General features: G+C 38.1%; 1 long non-coding RNA gene across 2 annotated transcripts in view; it reads left to right on the top strand.

Annotated features, from left to right (window-relative positions):
- Nucleotides 1-19,172, top strand: part of LOC136296049 (uncharacterized) — a 29,753-nt gene extending 10,581 nt beyond the window's left edge. Inside the window, exons 2-7 of one of the 2 annotated variants that reach the window (XR_010722857.1) lie at nucleotides 5,976-6,069; nucleotides 6,300-6,420; nucleotides 7,580-7,644; nucleotides 11,253-11,375; nucleotides 16,852-16,976; nucleotides 19,091-19,172. This is a non-coding gene — a long non-coding RNA (uncharacterized lncRNA). The remainder of the gene's footprint in view (nucleotides 1-5,975; nucleotides 6,070-6,299; nucleotides 6,421-7,579; nucleotides 7,645-11,252; nucleotides 11,376-16,851; nucleotides 16,977-19,090) is intronic. The other variant, XR_010722858.1, reaches the window with a different exon arrangement.
- Nucleotides 19,173-20,083: the final 911 nt, after the last annotated feature.

The raw sequence follows: 20,083 nt of genomic DNA, 5'->3' as shown, positions 1-20,083 counted from the left end.
GTTATCACACTCTGCACTGAGAATTTCACCTGCTGTGGGTCACTGAACTTTGGCTTGAGTTAACCAGACAATTAAATAGCCCAGTGCAAGTGTTGGATTGGCCGTGTGATAGGATCTTTCATTTCATTTAGATAATACCATTGGTTGAATAAAGTTAAATATTTAGCATCCTGAGCACAAGAGCAATAAAAGAAAAGTGCTTGGTATGTGCTTGAAAACACAGCTATGCATTTCCCAAGCACCAAATTCATATTGCATTGGTTATAAACTACTTGTTTCCTTGTTGCTTTATAATTTAACTCAGGTAAATAGTTTTAGGCACACTGATAATTTCACAGAGGGGTTGTGGTGTAATTTAATCCTTTAAATTACCGGTGTTATCCACAAGTACTAAAGTGTATCAAAAGGAATGACTGTTTAAGAGCCCAGGGAGCATTTTGTTGTTTTTCCCTGTGGTTGAGGGAGCTGTGGGAGGTGGGCAGGCCTCTGCTCTAGGCTGACCTATGGCAGTTCCTCACACACATGTTCCTCCTTACAACAGGGGTCATAACACCCCCTTTTGTGCTTCAGCTGCTCTTAAGAGTTGCTTAGTTCCTAACTGTGGATGGCAGCTTGGGAGCAGCATTTCTGGAGGAGCTGGGGCCCCGCTGTCCCAGCCAGGCTCTTGTGGCTTCACCCCGGGCCAGACGTCCCAGCCCCGCAGCAGCTCCATGGCAGGTGAGCTCGTTGGCAGCTCTTGTCACTGGGTCAGAGTAGCACAATGAGACCAAAAGCAAATAGATGCCCCTCCAAATTCCCTCCTTGCCATTGCTTTTTGTGTGCCAAGGAAATCCCTCCTCATTTCCTACATGATAGGTGAAAATAAACTCGGAGTGTGGCTAAGCTAAGCTTGGGAAGTGAAGCTTCCTACTTTCAGATACGTGTAAACAGATTTCACCTTGGCTGCTTGAGGCAAAGCCCCTTCCTTTTCTCTCTATTTGTTCCCCTTTCCATCCACGAAATAGCTCACCATCATTCCAGTTACAGGAGAAGTATAGTATATCTCTGATCACTGGAAAAGCTGTAACTGTGATGTTGAAACGTGCCTCAGATCAGTACTTTGCTGTAAAGTGAACAAACAAGCAAAAAACCTCCAAACAAACAAAAAAGCGACCCACAGGAAACCCAATTTCACTTGTCTGATCAGAAGATAAAGATAAGCTGCTTAAGCTAGCAACTTCCTATATTTTGATTAACGTTATAGTGTATTCAGTTCTTCAAAGAGCAGTATTAAATAAACAATAATAACTAAAAAATCCAACGCCAGAAAAAAACTAAGGATTTAGCTCCTTTTCTGTAACATGATGAACTAATTCCAACAGTTCATTATCTCTGAAATCTGCTGTTTAAACTATAACTCTGCATATGTAATTAATGATTAGATGATAGCAAATAAGTAATACAGCATTAATTTTTTAATATCATTATTTAAGGGTGAAGGATTTTAATCTGTACAAAAAGAAGTTCAGGAAATGAAGAATTGCTTCTTTGCAGTGGTTTAAGCAATTGGTAGGATTCCATTCAGTCCACAAGAAACTAGGGGAAGCCTTAGTAAGAAAGGCAGTAAAAGTCAAGAAATATTTCTCTACTGAATTTGAAACTGGCCTATGGAAACCGGAGCTGCAGGTGTTCGTGGGAATAAGCGGTGTTGCATGGAATTTTAAAACTGTAACTTTATGAGCAGTTATCCAAGCCAAGGCAATGATACCAAGTAACCCAATCTACTGCCTCAGGGCATGAGCGGGGGTCAGGAGGGCACTCTTTTTAATGCCCCAACATTACCTGCATCTCAAAAGAAGAGTTTTGTTTATGTTTCTTTCTGAGTAGAATTCACATTCATAGCAACTTCAGATGGTTGTTGATACTGGGCAAGGAGTGCAGTTTTGTATTTAATATAAAACATTCCTGTAGAAATTTCATTATGCCTCAAAAGGAAAGACAAAGAATGGCTTAGAGGGGATTCCTTGATGACCTGACTGCCAACAATCCCCTCTGCACAGCTCTAGGAGGCTGTGTGTGACTGCAGCTGTGCTGTTATTGTTCCTGGTTTACAGTCAGGAAAACAGAAGGTGAAGGGAAGTACCCAAGGCTACACACTAAAAGTCACTGTAGGAGTGAGATAAGTGTAATAATGCATTGCCATAGTTAAATATAAGGGTAACAAAATTACCATCACATGGCACAGGAGTGCAAAACTCTTCAAAAATTTTATTATCAAAACACTTAGATTTTTCTATTAAATTGACATAAATTCTATAGGAATTTGCACTACTTTGGTAGGTATGTAGCTAAAGCTCTTAAGAAGGTAGACTTCTCAAACTAGTATTGAATTACCTTAGCAGGGTTTTCCAAGTAGCTTCCTGAAATGAGAATAAGGCAGAAATAGTAACAGAGAAAGTTACATTAAAATAATACATTAAAGTTTAAAAATTAACATTTCCTCAGGGTACAGTTGGAATGACTGAAGTATATATAAAAGCTATAAATAGTTGCCTTTATAGACAAAGTTCTCTGTGACTTAATTGAAGTAAAAGTTTTATATTTTGGTTGCAAAAGTCTCTAAAGATGTAAGCAAAAGCAAGGAATATGTAGTCACAAAGCAATCTGAAACAGCATTTTTAATCTGGAAAAATCATTTTGCATAAACTAAGAAATAAGTTTCCGGAGTGAAAAATAAGTTTCCCTATGTTTTAGGTATTTGATTTCAGTATGTCTCAGAGGTCAGACCAGAAACCCAGGTTATTTCTTACACTTACAGGAAAGATCACAAATAGTTGGTTTATGTTTATCACAAGTAATGCCTTCTTTTAGAAATGAACCCAGAGGCTACTGTAAGATGTCTCAGAAGCATGAAAATGGCTTTTTAGAATCTTTAATATATTTAAGACCCCTGTTGTATTTTCTGGTATGCTGTGTCATGATTTGTGATTTTAATATTAGACCTCTATAATTAGGTTCCAAAATCATTATGCATTTTCCATGTAGATGTAATGCGCGCGGTAGCACAGCACAGAATTTTTGTAGATTAGTTTAATTTTGGGCAAATTATACTTCAGATAACCCAAACATGGTGAAGGCTACATCCATACTTGCATTGAAAATGGATTTCCTTCTCAGTCTACAACATATTTATCTCAGGTACTGCCTTAGTTTCAGGTATTTATCATGGATGGCTTTCTTCAGGAATTTAAGCATCGTCTCCCACTCTGGCTGCCCGTCATCCATTGCATTTAGGAAACACAGTCCCATGGAATGGAGCTGTGCTGATGCGCTGCTGCACCCTCCCCTCGCAGCTCTCCTTTCCTCACCCTGTTACTGAGCACGCTGGGCTGGGCGGGTGCTGCAGATGCCACACGACTTTTCTCCGAGCTTTACTTTTATGTAACACCCCTACCTCGGTGCCTCTGGCATTTGTTTCTTTTACAACCTACAGTATTTACATATCCACCAGAACACGGAGAAAAATGATACCTCTTCAGAAAAGCTTTGATGAGCTTACAAATCATCATTTTACCTTTTGCTCAAGGAGCCAGTGAGGAGCCAGTCAGCACACAGGAACAGTTTGTGTTTGTACACACACATCTATGTGCAGGGACAGACCCTGGGGGACATAGGGAGAGATTGGTGTACAGAAGGTGTCATATTTTCACAGTATAGATTGTTTTACTACAGTATATATATATATATATATATATATATATATTTTTTTTTTTTTAAATGTATAAAAGCAAGGAAAATCCCTAATGGTGGAAGGAGTTTGTTCCTGCAAAGCTGTTGCATGCATTATTACCCCTTATTGACTTTATTATGACCACTCCCAAGCTTAAAATTAAGTGTGTGCTGAATGCTTAGATTTTCAGAGGAACCAAAGTATAAAAATTTGCCCCTAAAGAAAGCTACTTTCAAGGCTTTTTTTTTTTCTTTTGGGAGGGTTTCCTAAAGTGTATTTAGTCTTCATGACGACATTTCTGAAGTCTGCAAGTTTCTTTATACATGTAGGCTATTGCCATGTGCATGTGTGGTTGAAATATGAGATCCATCTGCTATCTAAAAATATTGGAAGGTTGTAACGCCCAGAAGAAATAATGTTGTATATTAAGAACAACGGGCCCAGCACAGTCACGCAGCCTGAATAAGTATATATTGTACACAAATTCCTGTTGGCTAACAAGGCATCATAAAGTGCAGTTTAATGCAGTAAGAAAACATAACAAACTAGAGAAGGAACAGGTTGCAGAGCTTCTGTAGAGCATGTGATGTGCTGCGTGTTCACACCCTGGCATGCCCTGTAGCAACTTGTTTGTACATCTGTTCCTACAGGCAGTAGAATCCTTGTTTCACCTTTTGCCTAAACTTTGTTTAACAGGGGCAAGCAGCCTGGCTATTAGAAGTAGAAAAAAAGATTTAAATTGGCTAAATTTAATCTGAATGCCATACAAAGCCTTCCTGACCAAGGCATATTGAAGTATATATAAGGTATATTAAAGAATCAGGGATATTTAAATAAATAACCAAAGGCTCTATAAACAGGAAAACAGAGAACACCATTGAGAAACGAAAATTTGAAAATGCAGATTGTCATCTATTTGCATAATGTAAGGTTTTGCGGCTAAAAATAAAACCCAACAAGCGTAATAAGATTTGCAATAAAACCAAGAAGTGTGTAAATCTAATACTAGGTTCCTCTTGTGCCATGCTTTCAGTACTACAATAAAAAAAGCAGTGCTGTGGAACAGAATAGCACAGGAGAGTTTGGTAGTGGAGGATATTCCTAATTCAGCTTTGATAAACTTCTGGGCAGATGATTTGGTTAAAATGAACAAGAAACATTAGGGTGTGAAGATACAAGTTCAAGAACAGTAACAGCACCTCCTGTGTGTACATGAGGGATGGCACTGGCACAGTCCCCTCCATCTAACTGAAGGAATTTAACCAAGGTGCTTAAGTTATGAAACAGACTGAGTTCAGCTAAAAGCCAATTGTTGCCAGAAAGCACTTACCTTTTCTCTCTGCCCTTCTCCTGCAACCCACTCTGCTCTTGGCTATGTGATCCCCCTGTTGAGCTTGAACCACCTCAGGAGCTCTTCTGGCTGCAGGTTGTTCAACCTGATAAAACACCAGAAGTTACCTTTGCCCACCTTCCAAAGTGTACATTTTTTGCCAAACTAGTGAGTTTTGTTGCCTGACCTTGAAATGAATCAGATGAACTTCAGAGGCAACACAAGAAAGATGTAGGAGAAAAGAAAGAGAAGCTGGAAAGGTGAGGACAGGACTTGATGCCCTCCCTCCAAGAACTGTTGATTTGACTCAGCCACTTGTCACACTCTGGACTCCCTATTTAACCTGCAGAGAGAAGTAAGTTGTTCCTGAAGCAGTTTAGGGGAAGGTCTTACTTGTCATCAACTATACTTAAAAATAAGGAGAATACTTTCCCAATTATTTTCTTAAACTAAAGGTTTAATTTTATGTGGTATGAATATCCTGCCTTCATCTTCCTTACTCTAAATTCAACCTTCACAGCAAACTGGAAAATATTCTATGGCTTTCAATGCCTTTTTTCCATTGTTAATCTTTTCTGTTTGGCTCCTCTCTCACAGTACTCCTTTTGTTTACATTTCCAGGTGCAGGGCTTTAAAAAAAAAATTAACTTATTCACTGAATGCTTAATTTGATGTTTTCTTTCAGTGAATGACTTTATTTATAATTCTTCCCATTCCATCATTTGCATTAACAAAATATCTTTTATTCTCTAGTCTTCTTCTAGCTACAGAATCATGTTTGCATTCTTCTGTAGTTGCTTTGACTACATCTGCTTGAATTTTCTCCTGTGAACCCTGTTTGCTATTGGACAACATAGTTCTCTTTACAATTGCTTGCATTCTGTATAACATTTTATTTGGGGTATTTTTCCAATTACGTATATTTTTCTATTTCAGGGTTTTTTTCCCAAGAAAACAAAACAAAACCAACCACAGGCGGTTGCAAAGGAGCAAGACTTCACTAGCAAATAGGAAAAAAGCCTCAGGAAAAGTAAGAGACAGCACTTTTATCACATCAAAATTGTTCACTCATTAGTTTAAGCCCTGTCAAATAGGCTGAGTCAGAGATTTGACTTTTCCTGATGTTACGGATCTAGCCAAATATTTGTTTCACAAGATGCTTCAATCACCCAAGGAATTGGACTCTCTCCAGTTCTGTAGCAACTTGGATCTGCACTAACAGGAGACCCCCTCAAACAAGCAGTGTCCTCCTGCCCACAGGTGACACAGGTGCCTTGGAACAGATGTGGGGGAAAAGTGCAGGGACCAGAGGCTGGAGGGATCCTGGGCCTGTGACTGAGAGATGGGAAGAAAAGGGAAGCTGTGGCACTGCCCAGCAGAGGTATGCAGGGCTGGCTGTATGAGAATTTGGTTTTGGAAGCAGTTGTGGAAATCTCGTTTTAGCGCATGAAACTTGATAGGTGTGAAGATTACTTACAGATTTTTCTGTCCCCGGGTTGCCTATCAGATAAGCATTCTCTCTGATTTTACAGACAGAAAATGTAGTAGATTAAGTAACCTCTGTACAATTTATTGGAAACACAGGAGGTAATTCGAAAAAAGAGTCAAGACTTTCTGATTTCATGGCAGTTCTCTCCACATTATATTGTCTTTCTCAGATTTTTTCGGTGTACTTGTTCTTTTTCTCTTTGTATCTCTCTCCTGACGGTTGTAACATTCATATTACATTAACATTATATTGAGTTTGAAACATTTTTTCTCCTACATTCATCCTCTTTCCTCCCTTTTCCCTTGTTTCCTTAGCCACATCTTTCAGTCATTCAAGTCTCTTCTTTGAGAGGTTTTACATCACTTTTGTCATATTGGTGCATAAGGAAGGAAACTCCCAATATCAAATATTGGAAGAAAGATGGGTTTGAGGTACCGTAGTAGTGAGGCATTAACACAAGTCCTGCTAATCCTGTGTCTTGCAAAACTATCCCATGAATTCTCCTTCTGTCGTAAATTGAACTTGTAAATGAAAACAGCCTCATGTGGCATTTGACAACAGAGGCTATGAGAGAGATCTGATTATTCTGTTCAGTGTTTTGTATGTCTATTTTCTCAACTCATCTTCATAAATGCATGATATCATGCATGAATTGGACAGTCTTTCTGAACACATAATGAATTTATTTTGTGACAGTCTGTGAATTGTCCTTTAACATTGTGAGACCTACTACTGCAATAATGAAGTTTATTTGTAAACTATCTCTTAACCCTTGCTGAGTAGACCAGAAATTTCAAAGATTCACTGCTGCTAGGGACAGCTTTTTTTCACTCTCTCTCTCTCTCTCTGTGTCTATGCACAGAAAATACATTAGAAATCAGGGATCAACTGAGTTTCTGCTTATCAACTTCAGGGATTCATGATTTTCTTTCTTGCATAATATAATGTAGAATCAGGTCAGTTTATTGTGGTAAAGCTTATTTGATCTGATGGAGTTTGGTCTATTACTTTTCCTTTCCTGTTTTACAGATGATTGATTTTTTTCCCTTAGGATTTGGAATGAAGATTGAAGTAAAAGAGCAAATTTTAGTCCTTCAAGTCCTTTGCCAAAGTAAGGTAAATGTAAATTTTACTATATCCTACTAACAGCTTTAAGGGAAAAAAAACTTTGCTTCTAAATACAGTTAAAATCAGTTTGGGTCTAAAAAAATATTAAAAAGATGAACTGAGCACAGTGCTACCTGAGTATAAATGTTGATTAGCCAGCTTTGCTCCAGGCAGGTCGAAATTACTTAATACAACCACAGTATCAGACAGAAGAGACTCAGCAATAGTCAGCTTTCTGTCTCATTATCTTCAAACAATGCATTGAGATTTATTTCAGCCATATTGCAATAGCTGAAGCAGCTAATTTAGTGGAAGAAATAATAAACAATACAGAGAAACAAGTCCAGTCATTTGCATACTTAGTAGACTTCCTGAAGCTGGAAATAAACAGTGTTAATGGTATCAAAATTCCCTGCATGCAACCTTCCTCTCCACCGTAACTGGCAGTTTACTGTAAACATCAGAGTATAAACATGTCTTGAGGTTGGTAAGTTGAATACTAATTAATTTGAGCAGGGTTTTCTAGGTTTAAGGGATAGTGTGAAAGACAGGTTTGGCCATAAATAAACAGGCAGCAAAAGCTAGCATCTAGCTGGGAGAATTGGATGACAGATGAAAATGACTGTGGAGGACCAACCTCATTGAAGCCTGTAAATGTAAGGATGAGATGGGGGCAAAAATGAAAGATGAAATGAAAGATGACTGATTTTAACAGCAATTCTGAAAGATTTAATTTTAAATGTATGTTTATAGATTGTTTTGTACCATTCTGATTCCTTTTGGTAGTGTCCTGGTCGCTGCCAAAGCGAGAGCTGACTGTGCACAGCCAGTCCACAGAAATCTTTAAGAAATCAGGAATTTGGGCTGTGGGTGCAGTTTTTTCTCTCAGTGACAAAGATAGTTTACAAAATTTGCTGATCTTATATCTTTATCTGCTTGCTTGGTCCTTGGTGATAGTGCATCTGCTCAGCAGATATAGGAAATTACAAAATAACTCTTTTTCTTTGGGTTACTTAACTTTTAATATCTTAAGAAAAAAAGGTGATTTTTAACACTGATCAGTTTCTTGGCGTGTTTCATTATGCAGCTCCACAAGCCGTTGTGTGAACCCTGGTAACAGAGACCAAAATGGGGAGAGGGAACTCCCTAAACAGACTTTGCTACAGAAAACACAAAATAGCAAGACAATCCCTTCCTTCAAGTATTTGCAACGTACATTTTTGCTTTACACAGTTTTTGAGTGTAGAAATGTGCTTTATTTTTTCTGTGGAAGCCACTAGAGAGCAGCATACATTTCAGGAGTGTTCAGTCATAAATGTAACTGATAAATTGACATCAAGAAGATCAATCAGGTAACTATAGAAAAAGAAGCAGAACTGGGGCTCTACTTGCCTGATTTTCTTACGGATATCTTCTTGATATTTTTCTTGGTATATTTGCAAATAGATAGTACACATTTTCAGGTTATTTCTTTTCACTGGCCTCCAAAATGATATCTATTCCACTCAGAAGTTTAAGTGCTTCATCATCATCACAAAGAATAGTCCACCACTTTGAAGGGCAGGAAGTGTAAGAACAAATCATTGAATCATTGCTAGCAAGAAAGTTTCTCTAACTGTAACTAGTCTGTTTTAAACTGTGAACTTGATTACAATCCAGTGTGTCACTAAAAATTTTTTATAAATATCGCTCACACTTCAGTTTTCTTGATGAAAAACACGTCTGTCTGAACTGGCCCTTCGATTTTCAGCATCAGCAGAGAGATGAAGCTTAAAGGATGTGGAAGTAAAATCCATTTTGAAAGAAAAAAAAAAAAAAAAAAAAAAAAAGAACCCAAAGAAACAAACAAAAAACCTCCCCAGGCTGTACTGGGTTTCAGAAACTCAAAAAATGAGTTTTTTTCTATTAGGGGTTCACAGTATCTTTAGTAGAAGTGTAAAATCTTGCAAATTTGGCTTCCCAGTTTCAGAGTATCCATTTAGTCCATTGTTTTGATCTGCGGGAAACGTGCCTCAGAGTAATAGGAAACCTTAATCTTTCTGTTAGTGGGCTCACAGGCTTTGCCGTGAATGTGACTGGGCATACCAAACATATTTGCATGCTGACAGGTGGGGCAGCTGTGCTCCCCTCGGGGCAGGGTTGGTGGATCTCAGTTGTAGTGAAAACATGCCCGTTGCACTGAGTAATTAATTACTGGTGGGAAGCGCTTCAACAGTAGTTTTAGGATGCAAATGCAGAGAATCAGCTGAAAAGATCTTTTCTCAGAATCCTAATCAGGCTGAAAAGAAGTGGTTGGAGCTTTTTGGAGTTTTAAAGTTTTAGGTTGTCAGAGGAATTATAAAGTAGATACTTCAAATATAGCTTTTGTTCTTTGTTGTGATGATCACCAGTTTTTTACATGTGAACTAACACATATGCTGCTGAATCTTCTTTTCTTGATATTTAGTGGGGGAAAAATGGTACTAGAAGTTGGAATAAATTCTTTAATATCAGTCTATCATCACAAAATAGTTAGATATGAGTTTGTAAATTTCAGAGCCCAAAATCTCTGTGTAAGCTTGAAGTTCTTTACATTACATTTTCAGGCTAACAGAATATTAGAGCACCAAGTTTATGTATTTAAATATAAACAGTGGTAGCAATTACAAAGCCTTTATAATTAATTTTATAATTATAAACAATGGAAATTTTTAATCCTTCGTAATTAATTTCATAATTAATTTTTAATGATTTATATATATTCAGTCTTTCATATGCCGGAGATTTTTATATTATATTAACGGTGCTGTATAAAGTTTTTGACTCTTTTTTTTGCAAGACACTAATTGAGATCACCACCTTCCCTAGATGATTATTTCCCCGGGGTCAGGTCCAGGACTCTCAGGTAGCCTGGGCACTGCTGGGTCCGGGGCAGCTCCACAGCAGTTCGAGATGAACAGGATGAACTCAGCACAGTGGTAGCTCCATCCCTCCATCCCCTGCCGTCCTCTCCTCATCCAACACAACCTCTCGCTGAACCAAACCCTGGAGCTGGAGGCTGCCTCACGCTGCTGCTGCCCAAGGACCTCCTCTTTTAGGAATGAAGATTTAATCAGCCTAAACAGGAATTTCTTAGTAATATGAAGTTTTATTCCAATTATTGGTTTCTAATAAAGATTTTTTTCATTACTAGAAGAATTTCTCTGTTAAACTGGAGATGGCTAAAGAAAGGCCCAACAGTTTTCTCAGTGTTCTAGGCAAGGTGACAATTCAGAGCATTTCTCGGAATGCAAGGTGTGCGTGTGAGAAGAAGGTGCCTGCTGCCTCTGCAGCGCACACAGTTCCAGCCTTAGGTGGCTCCTTGGGGAGCCACTAGAGGCTGCTCAATAAACACAGCCCCACCTTCGCCTCCTGAGGAGAGCGGTTGAGATCATGTGTACGGATGAAGGAAAACATTCACAGAGCACTTGCCTAAAAGGCAGCATGTTCTTCCTGGATGGGATAGTGGGGAGACATAAGAATGGAAATTTTAAAAATAATATTTTTTTTTATGATTTCTGGGTCATTTTATTTGCTGGTTGAATCTGTTAACGCATGAAGACATGACCTTGCTAATTGATGTTATTTCTATTAAATAGAGGCCATTCTGTTTGATGAAACCGAGGAGTGGGAAAAAAGAAAATTTGCACACAGAAACAAGTTAGAACTCCATCAAAAATATCCTACCCTAAAGAATAACTGCTGGGGGAAAAAAAAAAAAGGTGGGTGTGTGTATATATATACTTCCGTAATTTACATTTTAAATGTGTGTGTACCAATAAATACATATTCATGTTGTTGAGGAAAGATTTTGTGACAAACCTGTTCTCTTGTTTCCATCATCCACTTGAGTTTCTTGTTCAGTTCCGATGAGAAAGAGAAACTTTCTGCTGACTGGAACTGCTGTCTTTTCAATAGCTCGACCAACACAATGCTTCCTTGTGATCTTTGGTAAGGTCATACAGGGAATTTCTATAAGTATTATATTAAACTCTGAACCAAACATCATCTAGGATGTGCCCAGATAAGAACAAAAACGACATCGACATGAGTTCTGATAATCAGAAAGCACCACATCACAGAAATTAATTTCATGTACTAGAATTTTAGAGACAGAATCTAAGGAACAAGAGGTGAGAAAATATCACAGGCAAATCTGGGCTCTAGAATGACCTCCCAAAATGGAACTCACCGAGTCGGGGCACTGTGATCAGTAAATTTAGTATTGTGGGACTGAAAGATCAGTAGTCAGAAGGTTACTGGTAGCTCAGTGCTGATTCATCTGGGGTGTTAAATGTTGCATTAGCTAAGCAACACTTGAGAAAGAAGCTGTTTCTCGGAGATTAAGAGGTGATGGGGAAGACTCGATGGCCTGAGGCTGCTTTTGTTCTTAAAAGGCGGGGATGGGGAGCAAAAATGCTGCATGGTATTTATTCATGAGCAAAGCCGGTTAACAAATGGGGACGGGGTGTTTATAAAATGACTATTCCAGCCATCAGATTGGAGTCTTTTCTTGAAAACATGAACCACTTCGTAGCTGACTAAAGTTATAGTTAAAAAAACGGAACTGTTTTAAAGGTTACAGATACATGTGGAGAATTATCTGAAAAGAACACTCAAAATACATATGGTTGTGCATCTGATACATTGAAAAGGTCTGCCCTTAGCACCATCAGGTTTTTGTGATATTCTGGAAAACAAACACTGACATTCTTGTTCAAGATCAATTTCTGTCTCAGGCATTGATGGTGTAAAAAGTTTAAGGACAGTGCTGTACTATTCTTTTTTCCTCAGCTTTTTTCTTCTTCTGTGCTCTAGCTGTCACTCTCGAAAGATTGGAAAATGTAAAATTCTAACCCAGAGGCTGAAGTACTTGCTGTGGGTATTTCAAAATACTACTAAGTAGCTATGACTCATTAACTGATTAAGAATTTGGCTGCTTACTGTCACTTTCTTGTTTTGTCTCTTTCTGTACCTGCATCTGAACATTACTGTTCTGTCTTCAGATCAATATGGTCTGTACTAAACTGACTAAAGTGTATGCCACAGCACTTCAGCCAAGGAATTTCCTTAAAGAAGTCTGTGATTACATTACTGTCACACTAAAGTATTTGTTTGAAGGAACCTGTAATGGCATGTTATCATTGTGATTCCTCTTCACAGCAGTACTTGTGAAAGTAGCTTATAGTTAAAATGGCATTTCTGGCCCCAGCCAACTGTCAAAAAGAAAAATGTTGTGAAACTGCGACTTGGTTTAGCTAAAGAATAGTCAGGGAGTCAAGACTTCTAAAAATTCCCTGAAAAATTTACTTGCCAAAACAAGTTCTGAATCCCTGATTAAAAACCACAAAATCAGCCTTTTAACATTGTGTCAGTAATGAAAGGGAGGCTGCATCATGGCTTTGGCCAGTCTTATGGTTTGCTAAAGGGAGACTTTTTTTCTCCCTCCTGACTGTGGCCCCTCTGTTTACGTAGGCTCTGGCAGTAACAGGACTAAGTCAGCCTGGTTAGTGATCAAAAGGGGTTTTACTGGTGAATTAACAAGTGGTTTTGGTTGAGCCAGAGTCTGACCACAACTACAGCAGGTACAAAGAGACGGGATACATGAAGTTGGGAAAAAGAGGTGTGGGGAAACAAGAAGGGCTTCCCACTTCTGGCAATGTCAAGCTGTTAAACCAGCTTAACTAGTATTTAACTTCAAAAGTTGTGTTCAGAAGCTTTACCTGAAAAGACATATGTCAAATTTCAGATTTTTCTGAACAGAGTTTAAGTTCAGAATTCAACTCAGATTTGCAGGCGGTCATGTGAGCCTGTTGTCTGATAACTACTCAAACCATTAAAATTTTAGACTTGGGTATTATCTCAATTTTAAAGTTTTAGAAATTTCCCTTGGTTCTATGATACAATGAAACAAAACACAAGGAGACTTAGACACCCTCAGCCAGTTTTGCAGTCATCTTATCATGCCCACTAAGAGGAAAAGTGGCAGAGCAGTGCATCAAGTCACTATGAATTTAGCAGTTTCATAAATGCTAGTCCAGCATTCTCTCAGCAGCCCTACTGAGACTATTGAAAATGTTGTCACACATGATCTGTTGATCTGTACTGGGTCTGGAAACATTTTACTTACTCTGAGGCTGAATAGGTCTTTGCCAGGCCAGCTATTCAACCACACATCTGTGTTAGCTACTCACATAAAATATGAAAAAATTGTTAGCTTTAGGCTACATGAGAACTGAATTCTGTTTTCCTACTGGATCATAGCTTGACTACATGATCTATCTACATAATAGAAAATGTTCAAGCAGAGGATGCTTTATTACTCAGCTGTGAGGGTTAAAAGTAATGATGTAAGCTACACTGAAAAAATAAATGGACCTTTACCATTTAACATACAGGATGTAGTGTTTTTATTAACAGATACTGCAACTGCTGAATGTTCTTATGGACTGTAAATTTTCCTCTATTTTTGGAGGTTTTTTGAGCTGTAGTTCATGTAAAATACTCAGATTTTTTTCTTTTCTAACAAATTAAAATACTCCTTTGTTCCACTTGCCTCATTGAGACAAACTGTACAGTGGTGCAGGAATATGTTTGTCCCCTTGCCTTGAGTTTATCATGCACTCACTGCCCAAGAACATTTTCAATGATGACCTAGATCTGGGTGGGCTATAAAGACAAATACCTGTTTAAAAAGGGAAAGGGAAAGCGGAAGAATATCCAAGGGCTCTTTGAGGCTTTTGTCTATCACCTCTACATTATGAAAGTCTTGTATCAGATTCCCACATGTCATTATTATATGTATATAAACATACATATTTTATACTTAAAATTGGATGAGTTTATTATCCTGTGGTTTTCTTTGTAGTGCAAAAGAAGTGTGAGACTTATTACTGTTTGAACATGCCTACTGTAAGTTTCAGATACATCTACTTGTTTTGAAATTCCTCTCCAGGGTAAAAAAATCAAATTGGCCCAGAAAACACACAAATCTGGAGGGAAAGGGAAAAGTCTAATCATTGGGTAAAATTTGACTGTCATCTTCCCAAGACATTAAGGAGAATTATGAGAATTAAGTTGGAGGAAGCAAAGAGAAAGAAAAGCAAAAGATGAGCAACTCTGAGCAGAGATTTCTTTTATAATACTTTGTAAAACAAACAAAAGCTAGAATCTCTTCACATGAATTTTGCCATATAAGATTGACTTTGCAAGTCTGGATGGTGTTAGGTCAGCTCACTGGTCCAACCACAGATGTAGTCAAGGTACAGCTTAAGGTTACTTCTACTATTTCTTGAACAATGTACAAATTAGGATTATTTTTTGAATGAGTACAAAGAAAATTCACTATTAGATGTTGATTCAGTTGATAACACCATTTGATCTGAAGGTAAGGCAGTAACTGTAGAGCACTGCTCTGGGACACTGTCTCACTCCCATCTTCTACAGCATCTCATTTAAGAGGTTCAAAGTAACACAGCTGAATAGAAATGCAGCTCTCTAGAGCATATTTGACTGCATACCTAAGCAGTGTGTGGCCTTCCAGAGACTAAATGACAGTTCTGTTCCATTAATATAATTCTACCCTTTAACAGTGGGCAAAGGACACAGTTTTGGAAAGTTCAAAATTAAAATGAAGACAAATATAACAAATGTCCTCAAAACCTGCAATCACTGCATAGCTCTCTGTGGTGAAACAAAATGCACCTAAATATTGCAGAGGAATAGGTTACATTGAATATGACACTAGCAATGCATTTTTTATTCAGAATGGATCCAGAGTACAGGATAATATAAAATGTATATATGTATACATATATAATAACTATTATATTATATTATTATACTTATATTGTATTATATGGCTAATTGATATAAAAAGTAATGACAATAAAGCTTTTGCTTTAACTTTTAACTGGAATTCACCCATGTTCTACTCATGACTAGTAAATGAATTTTTACAAGGCCCAGGGGAGTCTTCTATTTACTGATTTCTATTGAGTCTGGTTTACAGGAAGCATTGTTGAACTTAAATGCAACAGGTTAGCTCGATGCTGAATGCTGCCTTCACATCTGATACCTGTCATGCCCCAGTGAAACTTCTTGAGAAGTTATGCAAATGCTTAGAAATACCAAATCTTTTGCAGGAATGCAGTTTACATCACATTTGGAATTTTTGCATGCCCTAGGAAAAATTCAGTCATGATCCAGCTTTGGACTAAAGCCTGATGCTGGAGTTGGCTTGATATACATAGGGCTGTGTGTTCTTTATCAGTGGTACTATATCCTCATGCCTTTCCAAAAGCCTTGTTGAGAAGATGTCTTCTAAATTATGGCTAAAATATAATTTCACGCTATTGTCAAGGGGAAGCAGATATCCTGAGCCCTGAATCCTCAGAGTCTTCTACTAGTCATGCCTTTTGTTATATCAAGGATATCAAACTGAGTCCATCAATGAACTATCAAAGCCTATCATATCAAATGGACTACAGCTGTGGCTATGTGTTGGTGTGTGCGTACACAGAGGAAGGAGTAATGAGGACAGAAACAGAAGAGCTTCTACACCCCTCCTGTGCAGTACTTGTTATTCATAACCAACATATGAAAAAATTGCATTGAGTCAAGCAGTTCAGAAGTCATCCTTGCTGTTCTGACATGAACTTCATTTTATTAGCTGTTTAAGGTGTAGCCTTATGCAGAGTATAATGCTGTATGGCAACAGCATTATCCAGATGGAAAGCAATTATTAAGGGCTGCACAATGAGCAAAGAGTTGCATAGCTATAGTAACTTCAGAGTGAAGCTGCTTAAACATGAAGGCACTGCTGGGAGGGGTGGAGGAAAGGTATCATAAAGTATCACTTATGTGAAGGGAGCATGTTTCTCCTATACAGTCATTCCTAAAAAAGGTCATATCTGCTGCTGGTAGGAAAATGATAGAGTTACACTCAAATCAAATGTGAAATTAAGTATAAATGGCCTTATAGCAGATGTAAATTTCACACTACTAAGGCAGTTTTTCTTTGAAGTGTTGCTTCCTTTCACAGGGGATCAGGGGGAGACATAATAACTTTGCTGTGAATGATGTGTGAAATATGTATTCAATTTATACTTGTAATGCTATTGTGGGAAACCTGTGATCTCTACAGACATTTGATTAATCTGCACTGCTATGTACTCAGCTAATGTTCTGCATTTTCAGATACTTGAGAGAAAGGATAGAAAAATATGAACTAAAAGAAGATTAAAGAAGTCAGAAATGCTAAGCAAGAACAGATCAAGTATATGCCTTTGGCCCAAACTTGAAAACTCTGAGGGAACAGAAAGGTGAGGAATGAAACTGAATATGTAACAAAGGAGCTATGTATATGTGCATGTAGATATACATCCATATTTGTCTGTAATGTGGGATCGTGTGTTTTGATGAGTTTGCTATCCAAATGTTAATGTTGCCTCGTTTGAAAGATGTATTTTTATTTAGGAGATAGATTAGGAAACTGAACTTTTATGTTTTGATTCTTTGAAATTTGATGTTGAAGCCACTGAAGCAGTTCAAACAGTCTATGTCTTTATTCTCTAAAGGGCCAAAGAAACAAATAGATCCCTGAGCTCTGATTTTCCTTCATGTATAAACAATGCTCTTGAAACTACTGGATTTTGTCTCAGTCAAGGACAGTAGATCAAATAAACTCCTCAGTATTTCATGCCCATACTAATTTTTCTTGATACAACATATAGATACATAGATTTTTCTTGTTTCATATTAAAAATAAAGGTAGCAAATGTGGTTTTATGAGTTTAAGAGCATTTCAGTGCCTGTCTTTTCCCACAGTATTCCTAAACCAATGTACAAACCATCATGCCTAAAGCCAAACCAAGGTCCCTGTTGAAATGTGACAAATGCTTTTTGTTGTCTAGCCTTGATTGTGTTGTGGAGAGGCATATGAAGACTGAAGAGAGCACATTTCATATTAAATAGCAGCATTTGACAATGAATATTTGTTGCCAAGAACAAGGAACTTTGGGCCTGATTTGCAGAACTGTTGGCTTAATAATCCCTTTTCCTGAAAGGAATTTAACAGTTTTTGTCAGTTGTCACACACTATTTTTTTTTCAGTTGAGACACTGTAATCCTGCCTCCTTAATCCCCATATTATCAGTCCCTTAGGATTTTTCTAAGGAAGGGGTGTTTTCTCTTCTACATAGGAGAAAAAAACCCCAGGTCTCTCTAATGCAGCATATTGTCCACACAACAATGAAGATGTTACTGTATGACTCTGAATAAGGGTATGCAGTGGGTTTGTAAATCCCTTTGAGCCTGGTCTTGAGTAAAGCAACTAATCCCAGTCAGTGGGTATTGCTTCACATGAAATCCTTGCAGAGCTGTGGAACCCATTCCTCCACACCAGCTGCCCAGGCTGTTTGCCTACTGGGGCTTTGGTTGCTACTACAGATAAACTGTGCAAATAAATGAAACTGGCTGGTACTTTACACCCACTAGTTTCGTTTCATTATGTGTATGCTCACAACATCCTTCTCTATCCCCAATAATAAATTGGGACTATTATGGAGACTGCTGTTCCTTTGAAGCATGAAGCTGCATCCTCAAATGCATTGTCTGTTCCCTGTAGTGCTTTTAGGCCTGTGCAACAAGTTCTAAGTCTTCAACTGAGAATCCTTTGCTATTGCATTTGAGTCTACATCATTCGAATGTGCACTGCAGATTTCATTCTCGGGGAAAAAAAAAAAAAAAGGTAGCAATAAAGTAACTGATTCCAATTTTTTAATTTTCTATTGTTGCCTGTATCTTCCTCTGTGTAGAAATCCTTAAGGAAACTTGCACTAAGATGCTGTTGGTTTCCTGTCCTTTCTTAGAAATGCTGAGAATACAAAATACTTTCATGCCCATGAACCAGAGGATTCTGATTAAGTTCCCACAGAATACAATTACTCACACCTACTCCACCTCACTGCTGTGCCAGTAACCGTATCTTATTAATCATCCCTACCATCCACCCAAGCCTTAGAAGCTGCTATCACTTGCAACACGTCATGAAAACCGTAAGAAATTTTTAGTGGGAACCTGAAGTCCCATTTGCAGTGTACAGTGACAATAAAACAAAAGACAGTTTTATACTCTGCATTAGAGGGAAGGACAAAGAGGGAAATCTGTGAAACTGTGGGACAGATTCATCAGTAAGAAGGTTTCTGATATGAATGTTCTGTGTGCTTATGCATTTTTAGTGGGCTTAAATTTCAGCAATGAGTTCTGTGCTTAGATTTGTTTTATAGTACTGAATGCGTGTGTTGAACAGTTGTTTCTTTAAGTAAACTATGTTTAAACCCCCAAACAAACAGCAAACACAACTTCCTGAGATTAATGTAAATACTGCGCATCAACAGGACTGACAAATCCTTCTATATAATAATTTAAATTACAGATGAAGCAGAAGAAGGAGGATGCAAGTGATCTAGCAATTACACCACGGTGCTGCCTCAGAGCACTCAGAGAGGGTTGTTTACATATATTACAAATAATGAACCCTTACCCTGTGTGCTGGAGCTACCAGTCAGCCTACAGCATGTGTACCAGCCCAGAGGGATTTCAGAGGAACACACCAATTCATTTTCTTCTAGTCACAAAGCAGCCACCAATGGAAGCTCTGGATTCAAACAGATGAAAGGGTAAGAAACATATTATCACCATCCAAACACTGAATTCTTCTGAAAAATACATCTTATGGTAAACACTTCCCCAAGACCTTGTGTGAACTATTTAACAAGAGCACAAAGACAGGTGGCTTTGCCAACTAGGCAAGATCTTAAGATGTAGATGTTTATGTTTTTTTAACCTCCAATTATCTCTCTGGAGTAGAGGAGGCTGCTTTTAAGGCTGCACGGAGCAGGAAGTGCTAAGTATATTCATAAAGGTGTGGCTTAGCTCCCTAGCAATTCCTTGGCAACAGGGACTGCTAGCCTTAAGTAAAACAAACAGGCTTTGTGAAAATCAAAAGTTGAGAATGCAAGCTGTTCACATCTCTTTGATTAGAGCAGCCAGTCTTGGATTGAAGGTGGTGGGCTCCACCTTGTTCCCGTAAACCAAACAGATTCACAAGGTTTGGATAGATCAATCTTGCGCTTTTGTTAACAGTCCAAAATATAAAATGTTTCTTAAAGTCAGTTTTGTGAGATGGGTTGTGAGAAAAGGAGAAATTTACACATTAATTTATCAAAAACTTAATGTTTTATACATCCTCTGATAGGGATTCCTGCATAGCTAGAATGTAACGCAGAGTTTTCAAGAGACAGGAAGACCTGATCTTACAGTCTTACATCTTATGACTGTATAAAGTAGGTGTAAAATGCTGCCCACCGTGACTCACGTGTGACAATGACAGCTGGCCTGGCTGCCCTCAGTGAGGCTGCAGGTGTTC

Source organism: Chamaea fasciata, unplaced genomic scaffold, assembly GCF_029207755.1.
Source record: "Chamaea fasciata isolate MVZ Bird 193981 ecotype frontalis unplaced genomic scaffold, bChaFas1.0.hap1 SCAF_12, whole genome shotgun sequence".
NCBI classification, from domain to species: domain Eukaryota; kingdom Metazoa; phylum Chordata; class Aves; order Passeriformes; family Sylviidae; genus Chamaea; species Chamaea fasciata.
This window is presented reverse-complemented; position numbering and strand designations above follow the sequence as displayed.